At 39.2% G+C, this 13672-nt stretch overlaps 1 protein-coding gene across 2 annotated transcripts in view; it reads left to right on the top strand.

Annotated features, from left to right (window-relative positions):
* LOC120546637 (SPHK1 interactor, AKAP domain containing) overlaps nt 1-13672 on the top strand; it is a 133250-nt gene that overhangs the window by 22618 nt on the left and 96960 nt on the right. The window contains exon 2 of one of the 2 annotated variants that reach the window (XM_039781743.1): nt 2650-2735. The exons of the other annotated variant lie outside the window; for it this stretch is intronic. The gene's annotated coding sequence lies outside the window, so the exon portion shown is untranslated. The remainder of the gene's footprint in view (nt 1-2649; nt 2736-13672) is intronic. 2 annotated transcript variants of the gene reach the window in all.

The raw sequence follows: 13672 nt of genomic DNA, 5'->3' as shown, positions 1-13672 counted from the left end.
GATTTCCCCGACAATCCCCACCCACACCCGTCTCTCAGCCTCCTTTAGTAGCTAGCTAGCGTTACAACAAACCCCGTCCGTCCCGGTGTTGAAACCATCCAAAAGGTGACATTGATATGTGAAATATTTTGTGTTTTAGCTGCTGGCTACTATTAACTTGCTGGCTCACTAGCTAACTGGTCAGCTACAAATAAAAATCTAATCAAGAAAAACATAATTATGTTGGGGAAACTGCAGCTATTTTATTAGAATAACATGAATAAACGTTACTAAACGTAATGTGAATAAACTTGAATGGGTAAACTCGTCCGTGAACTGATGCACAAGGTTTTACACTCGTTCATTTCCAGAAACGCTGGCCACAGAAAGAAAAAGTATTCAATTAGCAAAAATGGCAAACTGCTGGTTTCAGCGTATGGAAGGACTTACTACTTTTGACTGTTTAAATAGATTGATTAAGTTTGAGTATATCACCAATATCACCTTGGGTCTTGGAACAGCATTTCTTTAATATTTTGTGTATATATATTTGTGTTTAAGTAAAAAGGCCTTAGGAGACAGTTTGCCACTTAGACTGCTGCACAGTTTTCATCTTGTTTTATTAAACCATTTTTCATTGGAATAGGAAAAGAAAAGAGACTTGTCCTCTTATGACACTGATGGCAGCAGTTGGGGAAGATATCAAATGACCAGACCATACACATGAAACAAATCTCTCACCACAACTCAAACACTCAATACCAGCATGACCTCAACAGTACCGTGCTCAGAAATTGTTTTTCAGGTGTACTTAGAGATATGACTTTACAGTAAATGGATGTTGTCAGACTTTTGTTCTAGAAATGATGTTGCAGTCCCTATTTCCTCCCTTCTCTCTTTGTTTTCTTTTGTCCTCTCATTGTGCTAAAGGATATGTGGGTGTGCAGTTTTCTGTTGAAAGGAATGTTTCTGTGAAAATGATAATTTTGTGAGCTGGCAGTGTCCCTCAGTGTGGAGACAAATGTATTTTCAGATGGCAGCCAATGCATGAGCCTGAACCCCAGCAGTGGGATGAGTGTGGCCTTATCATAGCCGGCCAAGGAGCCCCTGGATCCCCTGGCTCATCACCCAGCAGCCGATTACCTTCTCCCTGAATCTCTATATGGTTTTCTATTACGCTGAGGGGGCCTGCACTGATAAAAGTGATGGAAATTTTAAACTCACTTAAAAAAAAAAAAAATCCATGTTGAATATATTGTAGGGTTGCAAAATGCTACATAATTAAGTAATGTTTTTTGAGACTGTTCAGAAACCAAAGGTGCTCTGAATAAGATACTGAAACACCAGGGTCTATGCTTTGTGCATTATGACCTCCCTGTGGGCGGTCGGTTAAACAAAAAGGCAATTTCCCCATGTAGATCTATACAGAATGCCACATTTATTTAGAGATTTCCTATTTGATATTACCTACAAGGCCTAATTAGGGATGTCTCAACTCTCAATCACGTTTTCGGCCCCCTTCCCTATCAACGTCAATAGAGAGTATCTAACAAATGAACAATGCTGCCATTTTTTAAGGGCAATTAAGCATAGTCAACTCACATTTTGTATTTGCTCAGGACTTCCCTAAAGCCAGACATGCAACAATTAGTAGATCACCAAAAAAGTTTCAGACTGCTGGTCAACAAAAGAAAACAACTGAAACATCACCATGTGCTATGGGATGTTGTAATGGGGCATTTAGCAGAGCAAACTGCACTCCTGAATGTCCGAGTAGAGAGCAGGGACAGGACTTTTTACAGTGTAGGCTGAGCTGTCTGTGCTTCTCTTCTGTGCTGTCAGTGATTAGCTCAGTTTGTCATAAAACAGTGAGAGAGACGCGACTGAGGCTCTCACAAGTGTCCTGGATTAATGGATTATAGATGAACAGGCTTTTTTTCACACTTGGTGATGAATGAAACACTTTATTCACTTATACTACAGCTCCGTCTATCTCTCTCACGCATAGTCTTTACATCTATGCCTCACTCTTTTTCATCAGTATGGAATTGGATTTTTAATCTTGTTCTATTGAGTGTGGTTGTCTGCTCATGGCTGGCTGCTTTCAAATATATTGCATTAGGAAAAGTCACAGCCTCGAGGTTGACACCAAATTTTTGTTGGGTGGGGGGGGGAGACATCTCATGCCACAGCTCTTTGCTGTTCTCACTTTTCACGCTGTCACCACCTCACTCTCTAAAGCACTCACACTTTCACCTTGTCTCTATCGCTTCACTCTCCTTCCTCATACCTGGGAGACACCTGTCTGTCAGAGGGAAATAATATTCAGTTCTAACTGACAAGTTTGTGCCCCTCCCATGTTAACCTAATATTACCTTTCGCTCTGTGTTCGTTTAACCAGCCATTTTTAACTGAAACCGTCTCATATAGACAATGAGAGTGTCTAAATGTACTGAAAATTCACTCTGCTTCAATCTAGAAAAGCAGACAGTTTGGATTTAAATAATTTTCCTGTCTACTAGGGCTGCAATTTATGGTTAAATGTATTATTGATCCATATCCCAATTTTTTCTCAATTAACTGATTAATTATTTAGTAGAAAATGTACATTCAAATGTCCGAGAGGCTAAGATGACATCTTCAATTTGCTTGTTTTTGTTTAACCAACAGTCCCAAAGAACCCAAAGACTTACAGTTTACATTGATAAAACAAAGAGGGGAAGCAGCAAATCCCACACTGCAGAAGCTGAAACCAGGTAATGTTGGCCATTTTAGTTGCCAATTAATTTTCTGTCGATCTTCTCATCGATTAATTGGCCTTTTCAAGCTCCTTACACCTTTTAAAAGCACCACATGAATAATGCATGCAAACCAAAGCATGCTTGCAACTAGAAATGTGTGCTAGACAGTGGATTCTGACTGTATAGACTGTACTGTGCAGGAGGCTGGTCAGAGTAGACAAGTTGTTATTCTGATCTATGGTGCTGTCAATGTGCACACTTTGTAGCCAACAGTAAGGCAGTAATAGTGAACAGACACGAATGGAACCATTTGCAGAACAGTAAGACCGTTGTTTCTGTCAAATATACATCTTCTTACAATATGCTTAAGGGCCTTGTAATGGCCACACTGAGACATATCTCTCTCTCACACACACACACACACACACACACACACACACACACACACACACACACACACACACACACACACACACACGTACATGATGTGCATGCATCTGTGTGAGTGTGAGGGGGGAAGTGATTGCCATTCTCCAGCTTCACTAGGTCAACAGGGCTGAAGCTCCCGCGGCGCAGAGAAATCGCTGCATTTAGCTGACATGGGCGATCGGAGAGATTGGCCTTAATGACAAGAAAGATGACAAGACAACCCGTTCTCACTCCGAACTCGTAAAATACGGATGTTTGGACAGTGGCTGTCAGCGTCTGAAGCGACGAAAAAAGCGCCCTTCAGCATGTTTATAGAACGTACCGGTGAGAGCAGCATCTATACAGGGTTTAGCGAGTAGTATGTAAGGGGAAGGTTGGTTGGGGTGGTGGATGGGGCAAACACAGGACTTTCACCCAGGAGAGTGGGGTTCGTGTCCCGCTTTCTTCTTTAACCGGCCCGTTATTCCTGCGTGTCACGGAAGAGTAAGCCCACCCACGACCTTTTCCTAAACTCAGCTGTCCCGTTGTTCCCTGTTCTCACTGAAACGTAACCTAACTAACCTAACCTAACTGCTTTAAAAAGGACGCCAGTAGCCCCGACCAAGCGTGTTTTAGTTAAAGTGCGTTATATGACGCTAAAGGAGACTTTTAGCGTCAATAACAACGACAAAGGCACCTGACCAAGCGTCCCTATTTTACGAGATGGGAGTGAGAATGTGTTTGGACAAGACAAACGTGTTGCCATTCTTCTTTAACCGTAGTCTTTGATGACAAAAATAAATAAAACGCATGTTAACAAAAAGTACGTTTTACAGTCCCTCCAGAAAAACGCGATTATGCGATCGCATAATTCAATGCATAATCAGCCAAAGTCCGCATATTCATGCTGGGGCCGCATTTTTTCAAATATGCCGCACTTTCGCCGCATAAATTGGCGATTTCCGCACAAAATATGCAGTGCTTGCTTAATTTCATAATCCCCGTATTTTCGTTGCAAAAAAAAAGTCACATATATCTTAGCAGAAAGTTGAAAAAATGTTGCGTTTACTTCACACAAGAGCAGCCATTTTCCCCTGTTGCCATGGGAACGTTATGAAGTGACGTTATGAAGTGACGTAATTACGCGACGTGAACATCATCGAAAAGCAGGTGTTGGAGGTTGAATTTGACATGTACTTTGAGTCTCTTAAGTTGGTATCCAATAAGAAACCTATCTTAATATCTGATGTCTACTCAGATTTCTTTGGTTAAGTGCTCCTGCTGTCTTTTATTAACGATTTTTGAAAGTCTGTCTCTTTTGTATCTTTTTTTTCACTCTGTTTAGACTATTACTTTTATTTTTACTTTAATATTATATTATTTGTATATATTTTTGTATCTTATTTGTTTACTTATTGCAATGACTGAATATTTGTAAAGCAGGGTGTTGGGGGAATCACTTTTTCATTAAACCGCAGTTTTTGCAAGTTCCCGCATTTTTTGCAAGTTCCCGCATTTTTGGCAAGTTCCCGCAATTTCATCGCATAAAATTGCATAAATATCCTGCATATTCCATCGCATTTTTTAAGAAAACATGCCGCATAATCAAGGATTTTTGCCCGCAACAATCACAAAAAAACTCGTTTTTCTGGAAGGTTTTATTGCCGAAAAGCAGCAAATCCCCCAATTTGAGTAGCTGAACCCAGCAAGTGTTCAGCAGCTTGATACATGTTTTTAATTGTCGGGGATTACCTTGTTGTTGATCAACCAACGCATTTATTTTTGCAACACAATACACAAACCAACAATAAACAGACATAATTACCCAAAAATATTTAAACCCTACTAAAAAGTCATACGGTGAAAAGGTTAGTTAAATTGATATATAAAACAAAGGTTAACAGTAAATTATAACCCACGCTGCTTGTTCTAAACTTCCTGGGTCAACTCAAACTTACTGCACCTGCCAATGCACACTCGCGGTTTTCCAGAACAATGAGGGATTATTAGTGACGTTACGGATGCATTCACGTGTCACGTGTCTAAATAAAGTCATTAGTTAATGTAGCTAAATTGCTGACTTGTTGACAACTTGTATAATTATTTGACAGCCCATGTTTGTTTTGGGGTTACGGCTGGAACCATTTCTGGGCTGGGGCCTGTAACTTTGTGTATAAGTGGTGTGAATCTTTTTATATAACTCTCCACCAGAGAGCAACTAAGCGTATTTTCCATTAGAGTATTTGCCTTATTTAGATATCCGGTCAATGGCTTTTAAATCCATAATCAGGAGAAAGCCTATATTCTGCATGAACAACCTCACTAAAAGAGACATACAGTAGGCTTCACATTCCTCTCACAAGAAAACTGAGGACTTTAACAAAAGTATTGTTTGTAAGTGTGTTAACGTTTTTCTCATCGGCTTATGCCAGTTTCCCTGCACAGTGGGACTAAGACAAGCAGAGAAAATATAATTTTCATATTTCACACTGAGGTTTACAGTAATTTATCATTTATTTCTCTCTTTTTTTGGTTCTTTTTCTCAGTCCTGTTTCTCTGTGGTGTTTCTGCTTTCTATGAGAAGCACATCCACAAAGTAGAGCAAAGGAGCATTAGTTTGAGTGCATGGGGAAATAATGTTCATCTATCCTCCCATGGATGCATCCAGCAGAGAGGGACTTAGCTCACAGTGGAGATTTATTTTAGATTGTGTTACATTATTTTCTTAGCCTTGCACTCAAAATAATAGCTCGCCGGAAGACTCGGAAATAATGTGTTGGAGCCTTTGATCGTCTTAGAGAGATTTTTTTCTTTTGTGCAAGGTAAAGCATAGAAGAATTTTTGCCAAGAAAGAAATCTGAGAAAACATGCAGTTTTTGCATCATGTTTAATATTGCTAAAAAAACAACAACTTGGTTTTGCTCTGTGCAAACAAATCTGAGTTCTGAAATAATAGGACGATTAGCCAATTAGTTAATTAAGAGAAAATAATATGTTAAAACTTAAAAATTGAACATTTTGGGGTTTTGGGCTGTCGGTCGGACCAAACAAGCAATTTGAAGACCTCACCTTGGGCTCTGGGAGCTTTTGATATGCACTTATTTTGTATGTATAATAATTTCCGACATTTGATAGTCTAAATGATTGACTAATTGGAAAAACAAATAACATATTATTCAATTATGAAAATAATTGTTTGCAGTCCTAATGACATGTTTACCTTCGATCAGACATCATGGTCGTCTTCTTTCCTGGAAAGTCTACAGAAGCCATGTTATTTAGAAGGTATTTTGGTGAGAGAATTTCATGTCACACACTTCTACCTTTGACCAATTGCTTTAATTACTGGTATACTCAGTCGTGACGTGATGAAATATGAGCAATAAGTCAGTGCTGTCTCTTGTGATGATTGTTTCTGTAAAGTGGCCTGATTTAGACCATGTTAGTGGCGAATTCACACCCAAATCCTCTACAGTGAGTGGAGCCACATTTTCTACTATATTTGCTGTTTGAATCACAACTTTCCAACAGCAGAGCTCAAAATACTTTTTTCTGTCTCTAAATGCACCAAATGTTTTTTTTTTACCTGCACCAAGATTTTGTTAACTGCACCATTTGGTGTAGGCCTGTTTCTCCTTCTTTTTCGGCACTTTTCGGCAGCGACCAGATTCCCTGTACAGTAATGTACAATGAACCTACTTATGGTCATAGTCAGGGTTTTATCATACAGTATTAACACTTTTTTTGTTACAGCTACATGTTAAACAAGACTTACGGTATTTTATATGATGTGTACTATAATGTTGTTTTTATTTTATATATAAAATGTGATAAATTATTGCTGTTACCAGTCTTCTTTAGCGCATTTTGGCCGCTCCAAGTATCGGTACCGTAACAGCATGAATAGAAGCGCATCAAAATCTAAGCGCCGGCTGGCTTGACCAGGTTTTCGCAAACAATGGCTTACTTGAGCAGTGTTTTACAGTGCTGCTGGTCTTGTCTGTCTGTGCGCTCTCAGTGTCATTTTGTTGTGGTGTGACTCGGTGGGTATCGTTCAAAAATCTTTGATACCGGTACCGATACCAATACCGTGACTTCAATATCGGTTCCTGAACGATTTTTTCGATACCAATTTTATATAATTGATTTTTACAAAAAAGAAATGACAACATTACACATTATGGCACAAATATTTTAATTTATTTTTCAGCTCCTACTACGTGAGTCCCGTCTTTGTGCGTAACGTAGAGTTTTTCCTGCATGTCTCTTCAACATGTAACGTTAGACAGTCGATCAGCAGCATTATTAGCTCTTGGTAGAAGCATGCTGAATGCTGATGAGATTTATTCCTGAAATTTGAACTCTGTTATTAAATGACGAGGCAATTTGGTCAGTGCCTAAAAGAATTGAATTCGGTACCCAGCCCTAGGTGTGACGTTATCATCTATAAACTTATTTTTTCACTGCATGAGAGTTGGGAGCCCTGAACAGTTACGTGCACCAGTGCCTGTAAAGCTGAGAATTATGTGCAATGCTCAAATTTTATGTGCACGGTAGTGCATAAGCACGTGGTATTTCGAGTCCTGCCACCAAGGGCATTTTTAGCAACAACGTTATTTCTAAAGATAAAGCATTTGTAATAATTTAGCCATTCGCATATTGGAAAACCGAAACAAATGTTAACAGCCATATTATTAGCTCTTGTAGGACCTTCACAGTAAAAGAGAATTAGGGCATGCTAATAAGAAAACAAGCAGGAAAGATACAGGAGGAGACAAATAACCGACAATGACAGTGAATGTGAGGCGAGTCTGATTAGACTGTGTGAATCCTGCAGCGCAGTGCTACACCACGTACTGCTGATCATTAATATGCACTGTGGAGCTACGTGACAAAAGGCCATAGCCAAAGCAATTTCATTTCCTAAGCAGGGCCTCTGAGGAGTTCATTTTAAATGCCCTCCAACCACGACTCAGTCTGAATTGCATTTGGAGAAAAAAAGCAGCGTGATTGAGAAAAAAAAAAACATATCAGACTTGCCACCAGTTAAAAGGCAGAAATGACACGGCAACATTGAAAATATAAAATGTCATTATATATGATTCCCCCTCCAGTGTGTACTCAATCTCTGTAAACCACAGCTCGATCTTTCCCTTCGATGGATGAGATCGTCCAGCCTCTGGCATCGGTCATGGGGGGCTAGGACAAGGCCTTCACAACGTTCGCTCTACTTGTTGCAATTTCATGCCGCTCACATGTTTAGTGACTGCTGCTGCTGATATGTAATGAAATTAAGTTTGTGGGTTTCTTTCAGAGGAACAACGAGAGATATTTCTTCATTACAAACCTCAGAATGAACTTTTGAGGGCTGTAGGAGGGTGAATCAAGATCTTTCAAGGGATACTCTGTCATTGTAGGAAATGTACTTGTTTGTTTTTTATGTCTGTGTATTTGGCAGTTAGCTGTATAACCTGGCTGTGCACGGACATTGGAAGAATTGCTCTGTCAAAGATGCCATTCAACAAATCAAATCTGTTTTATTAAGTCAAAAATGTGAAAAAAAAGAAAACTAGACATTTTGGTTTTAAGGAATAGCTTGACATTACGGGAAATAGGCTTTCTATGTTTCCAATCGTTATGCTAAGCTGACTGTAGCTTCATATTTAATGGACAGATATGAGAGCACTATCAATCTTCTCATCTACCCTTTGACAAATAAGCAAATAAGCAAATAAGCGCACATCCAAAAATGATAAACTATTGCTTTAAGCAAGCAACAATCTTTCACTAACCTTAAATAATCAGTTTTAGCAGCATAAACCTAACAATTACTACAGACTAAAAGCAGGTCATTGCACACAGATCCTCAGATGTCTTGTGCCTATTGTAAAGTAGCTGTCTTTGTGATTTAACTCTGAACAAAAGCCAGGTGATCTGTAGTTTGCTAAATAAAAAGATGAATACATCATGTAAAAAAGACAATTTAAAAGTCGTTGGTGGTGTATTTGACCGGATAGCTGTTTTTCCCTGAATCCAGTCTTTGTGCTACTTAGGGACCGTTCGGTATTTATGGAATGGACCACTGGAGGAAAAGAGGGGAGGGTCATGTCTTTTTATTCTTTGTTGAGGAGAGGGTCAACCAACTTTTGTATTCATGAAACAGCAACATTTCAAAGTGGCTTGTTTGGTGTAGCTCTCAGTCTCGGCCCCCCTTCGCTACCAGATGGGTCTGACCCATGAGTTTGCTGGGGAGCAAGGGGAGCACTGCCCCCACTGGTGGCTGAAACGGACTTGCATTGTTTAAAAAATGTGTGGAATAATTACATCTGGCATAACGAGATATTTTATAAATATTTTAAATAACACAAAACAACTAAATGGTGGTAGGTTATACATCTGATTTCATATACTGCTTTAGTAAAAAAAATATTACCTGGCTGACGATGGGAGCAGCAGGACGCAAAAAACTAAAATTACTGTTGCACTATGTCTGGACATCTTGCCATGCCAGCGTTGCCATAAAGGTTTGATGTCAGCTTACTAATTGATTGCAGGTTTTGTGTAGATTTGGACTTTTATACAGACTATTATATAGTGGCGAGGCCTCGTTCAACTACACCATGACCCTTTTTGTGGATCTACTGATCGCTGTGGATTACTTTTTTTCCGTGTCATTGGATTACGGCAAAATAATATCTTTTCACTAGGGCTGTCAATCGATTAAAAAAAATTAACTAATTAATCGCACAATTTGCTGTAGTTAATCGCGATTAATCGCGTTTTTAAATTGAGACTGAAGCTTGTAGTAATGGATATTTAAATGCTAAATCACTTAACTTTGCAAATATGAAGAGAAAACAAACAAGGAAAGGTTCTGCTAAGTTCAGAATGTTTAATATCTTTCAGAACAACGCGAGCAGATTTTTGTCACCACCCCCAATATTAGCCACATACCTAATATACCATATTCTGAATAATATACAAATATATATATATATATATATATATATATATATATATATATATATATATATATATATAGATATATAGATATATATATATATATAGATATATAGAGAGAGAGAGAGAGAGAGAATATAAATTACAATCTAGGCAGTACTTAATATCATAAATATTATAATATACATAGTGTTTAATCTGAATGACTAAGCAAAGCACATATATCTAAACACAGAAATGCACATCAATATCAATGTTACACATTAAACCAGTAACCCAAAACCACAAAGGTGTATGTTGGCCTAAAGTGAAAACATTGAGTGTAGTTTTAGATAGCGGCCGCTGTGCACCGCAATCCATTACCAATGTAAAGCGATTGACTACATTTCCCTTCCAGCACCGCAACCAGGAAGTAGCTTGTGTGACAGACGCAACAATTTCAAACATTTACTGGAATATAGTCACGGATACTATCGAGTCGACAGCGTTAAACATCAGACTGCAAATAAGGTTTTATCAGCGTGACCAACGTAACAGTTATCAAGCAAACAAATCGCGCACGTACATATCATATCATATATAGCACAGCAGTAGCGCAACATACAAATCAAACTTAAACTGCAGCTCTATGTAGCGAAACAGCAGCTTACCGGTGGCGCATCTCTCCTGACGAGACAACATGTCGGAACTAGTACTCGGTCCCGTTTATAGCCCGTGCTCATTCATTTCTGGATTCTAACACATCATCTTTTTTCTCTTTTGGGATCTTACTGGTCCATGTTTCAACTCTTGACTGGCCCGTAGGCCTACTTCAATCAGGTAAATCCCTCCTAGAGTAGCGCCGCCTGCTCTTATGGAGACGTATTACGTTTCTCAGCCGCCACATGAAGTAAACAAACACAGCTGCGTTAATTTCGTTAATTTTTTTTTACGAGTTAAATATTAAAAAACGAACGCAAAAATTAACGCGTTAATTTTGACAGCCCTACTTTTCACATGTTTTATGGTATGATTGCGCTTCGATTCTGTGTTTGGAGAGGCATCCCAACCATAGACATATATAAACTGGACCAACAGATCCCATTGCTCTGGACGGAGACCAGTGAAGGATATTAGAAGCACTTTTCCGGTGAGCGCTGAGCGTTACTGAGCAGTTTCCAACTGAGAGAGACCACGTAGATGTGACGTGAGCAACCTGTCTGAAAGTTGTAAGTCTTCTGGTAGCTGTGCCAAGAGAAATCTCAATAATTCCCAATCTCACAGAGATGGAGAGCGTAGGTATATGTAAGGAGATAACATGGGCACAGGCTAATTATTGCTAACTAAAATGCTAGTTAACATTAGTAATTAAACTAAAACAGCTAATGTAAGTAAAAACTGCCTGCATTACATGTCATTTAGCTGACGCTTTTATCCAAAGCGACTTACAATTGCTATATATGTCAGAGGTGACACGCCTCTGGAGCAGCTATGGGTTAAGTGTCTTGCTCAGGGACACATTGGTTGATGTTTCGCAGTGGGAATTGAACCCAGGTCTCCCACACCCAAGGCATGTGTCATATCCACCACCATCACCACCTGCAAGCTTATTCTGTACTATATGGTAATTCCTTTACTATGCAACAGTAAGTTGCGTGGTTATGACACAATCGTTAGCCTATTTTTACAAAAAACGTCTGCTAAGGAGCCATAACGTGAGATACAAGGTAATGGAGCCTTTTATACATTGTTTCTTTAGAAATAAACAATGGACAAATAAAGTCTTTAAACGCTTCAGATGTAAAGTTATTCACTGTCAAAGTGATGTCAAAATGGATGGCAGTCAATGGGATGCTAACGGTGGGTGATGGCTTGTTAGCATCAAAATGGCGCCATAGGAGGTTCGAGTTCTGAAGAGAGGCTTACTCCCTTGATCTCAACAGACTGTAGGTCGAACACTGATTGTTCACTGTTACATTTTAGTTGAATTTAAGTGTCGGGGCATTCCGCCACCGTCTGTCTATTGCGTTCCAAGACAGCCGTGCCGTGATTGGATTTCATAAGGGCGAATTGTTAAATTGTTACAATGTAATTTAAAATCTGCTTTAAAAATAAACATACATATTTTGGATATGTTTTGGATAATGTTCAGCTTCGGCAGCTTTAACTATATAGCTAAAATATACAATGACTGAGCAAGCCTAGTGACGAGTCCATAGCAACCAGTTTGTGTGTTGAATTTGTTATTACCCAGTGTGCTTTGCTGAATGGTGTCAATGTTTTATTTCATGTAAATACTAGTTTACTAGAGGAATAACTTAGTATTTGAAGTAATGCAGGAAGTGTGCATTTAGTTTCCATGCTTATTGTGTTTCCACAACTATGTTAGTGAGTAAATCTACTGAAATAGCCACCACACCTTAACAGAGGAGTGGGATGTATAAGATTAGAAGGCAGTGACTTATAAGTCATGGCTGTAAAAAAAATAAAGGGCATCTCCACATCTTTGCCAAGTGCTAACCAGTACAGAAGGTATCAATAAATTGATGGGGAGTGTCATGCCTCTTTTCGCAATTATTTTGGAGGGTCATAGAAGATTTATTACTGCCGAAGGGAGGGTCAAGTATATTTTGACTAAAGATCCCTAAACGACTCCGGTGGCCCTTTTTAATAAATAACGAACAGTCCCTAAATGGTGTTGAAGAGATTCTGTCGAATTAATGTATATTGATCTTCTTATCCGACTCCCAGTAAGACTACAAGCAAGAGTATTTCATGAAGTGTTGGCGCATTTCTTCTAGCCTAATTCAGATATTTAAAAGATTCAGCCTACTTGATATTCACTACATTTATCAGCAAGACAGCACTCAATGGGCTGGATACCTGAGCTGATACCTAATACCCTCACTAGTTATCCTCCGTTATTATTACACTGCACCGAGGGCAGAATACAGTAGTTATTTAAGTTTCGCGTGATCGTAGCACTATGGGAAAGGTCATCAAAGGTCACCAGAATCAAAAGGTCGCCAAAATCGACAGCTTTTCTTGTTTGGAGGTTTGTTGTCCATGACAAATGTCAAGTTAGTCAGACAATGTACCGTATTTTCCGGACTTTTTTTCCTACTATGGCTGGTCCTGCGACTTATAGTCAGGTGCGACTTATATATCAAAATATATATAATTTAACATGTTTTTACATGTTAATTCACACTGAAAACATTACCGTCTACAGCCGCGAGAGGGCACTCTAGGCTTGTGACAACTAGAATACTGCTCCTAAAGACAACTGAGAAAGAAAAGAGATAACAAACTGCAGGTAGTAAAATATGCAGCCGAAAACGGTAATCGAGCAGCAGAAAGAAAGTTTGAAATGAGTGAGAAACTTGTGAGGGACTGGCGAAAAGGTGACTCTTACTGCAATGAAGAAAACAAAGAAAGCTAATCGGCTAATCGCGGGCTGAAAGCAAGATGGCCAGAGCTGGAGGAAGGAGTCAGGAGGGACTTGTCAACGGTGCAGTTACGTCTCCACGCCTTTTAATACATCCATGCTCCACGCCCTGGTAGCTAGATGTTCTGTGTGCTAGTTCAATAACTGTTAATGTGTT

This window comes from Perca fluviatilis, chromosome 2 (genome assembly GCF_010015445.1).
Source record: "Perca fluviatilis chromosome 2, GENO_Pfluv_1.0, whole genome shotgun sequence".
Classification (NCBI taxonomy): domain Eukaryota; kingdom Metazoa; phylum Chordata; class Actinopteri; order Perciformes; family Percidae; genus Perca; species Perca fluviatilis.
This window is presented reverse-complemented; position numbering and strand designations above follow the sequence as displayed.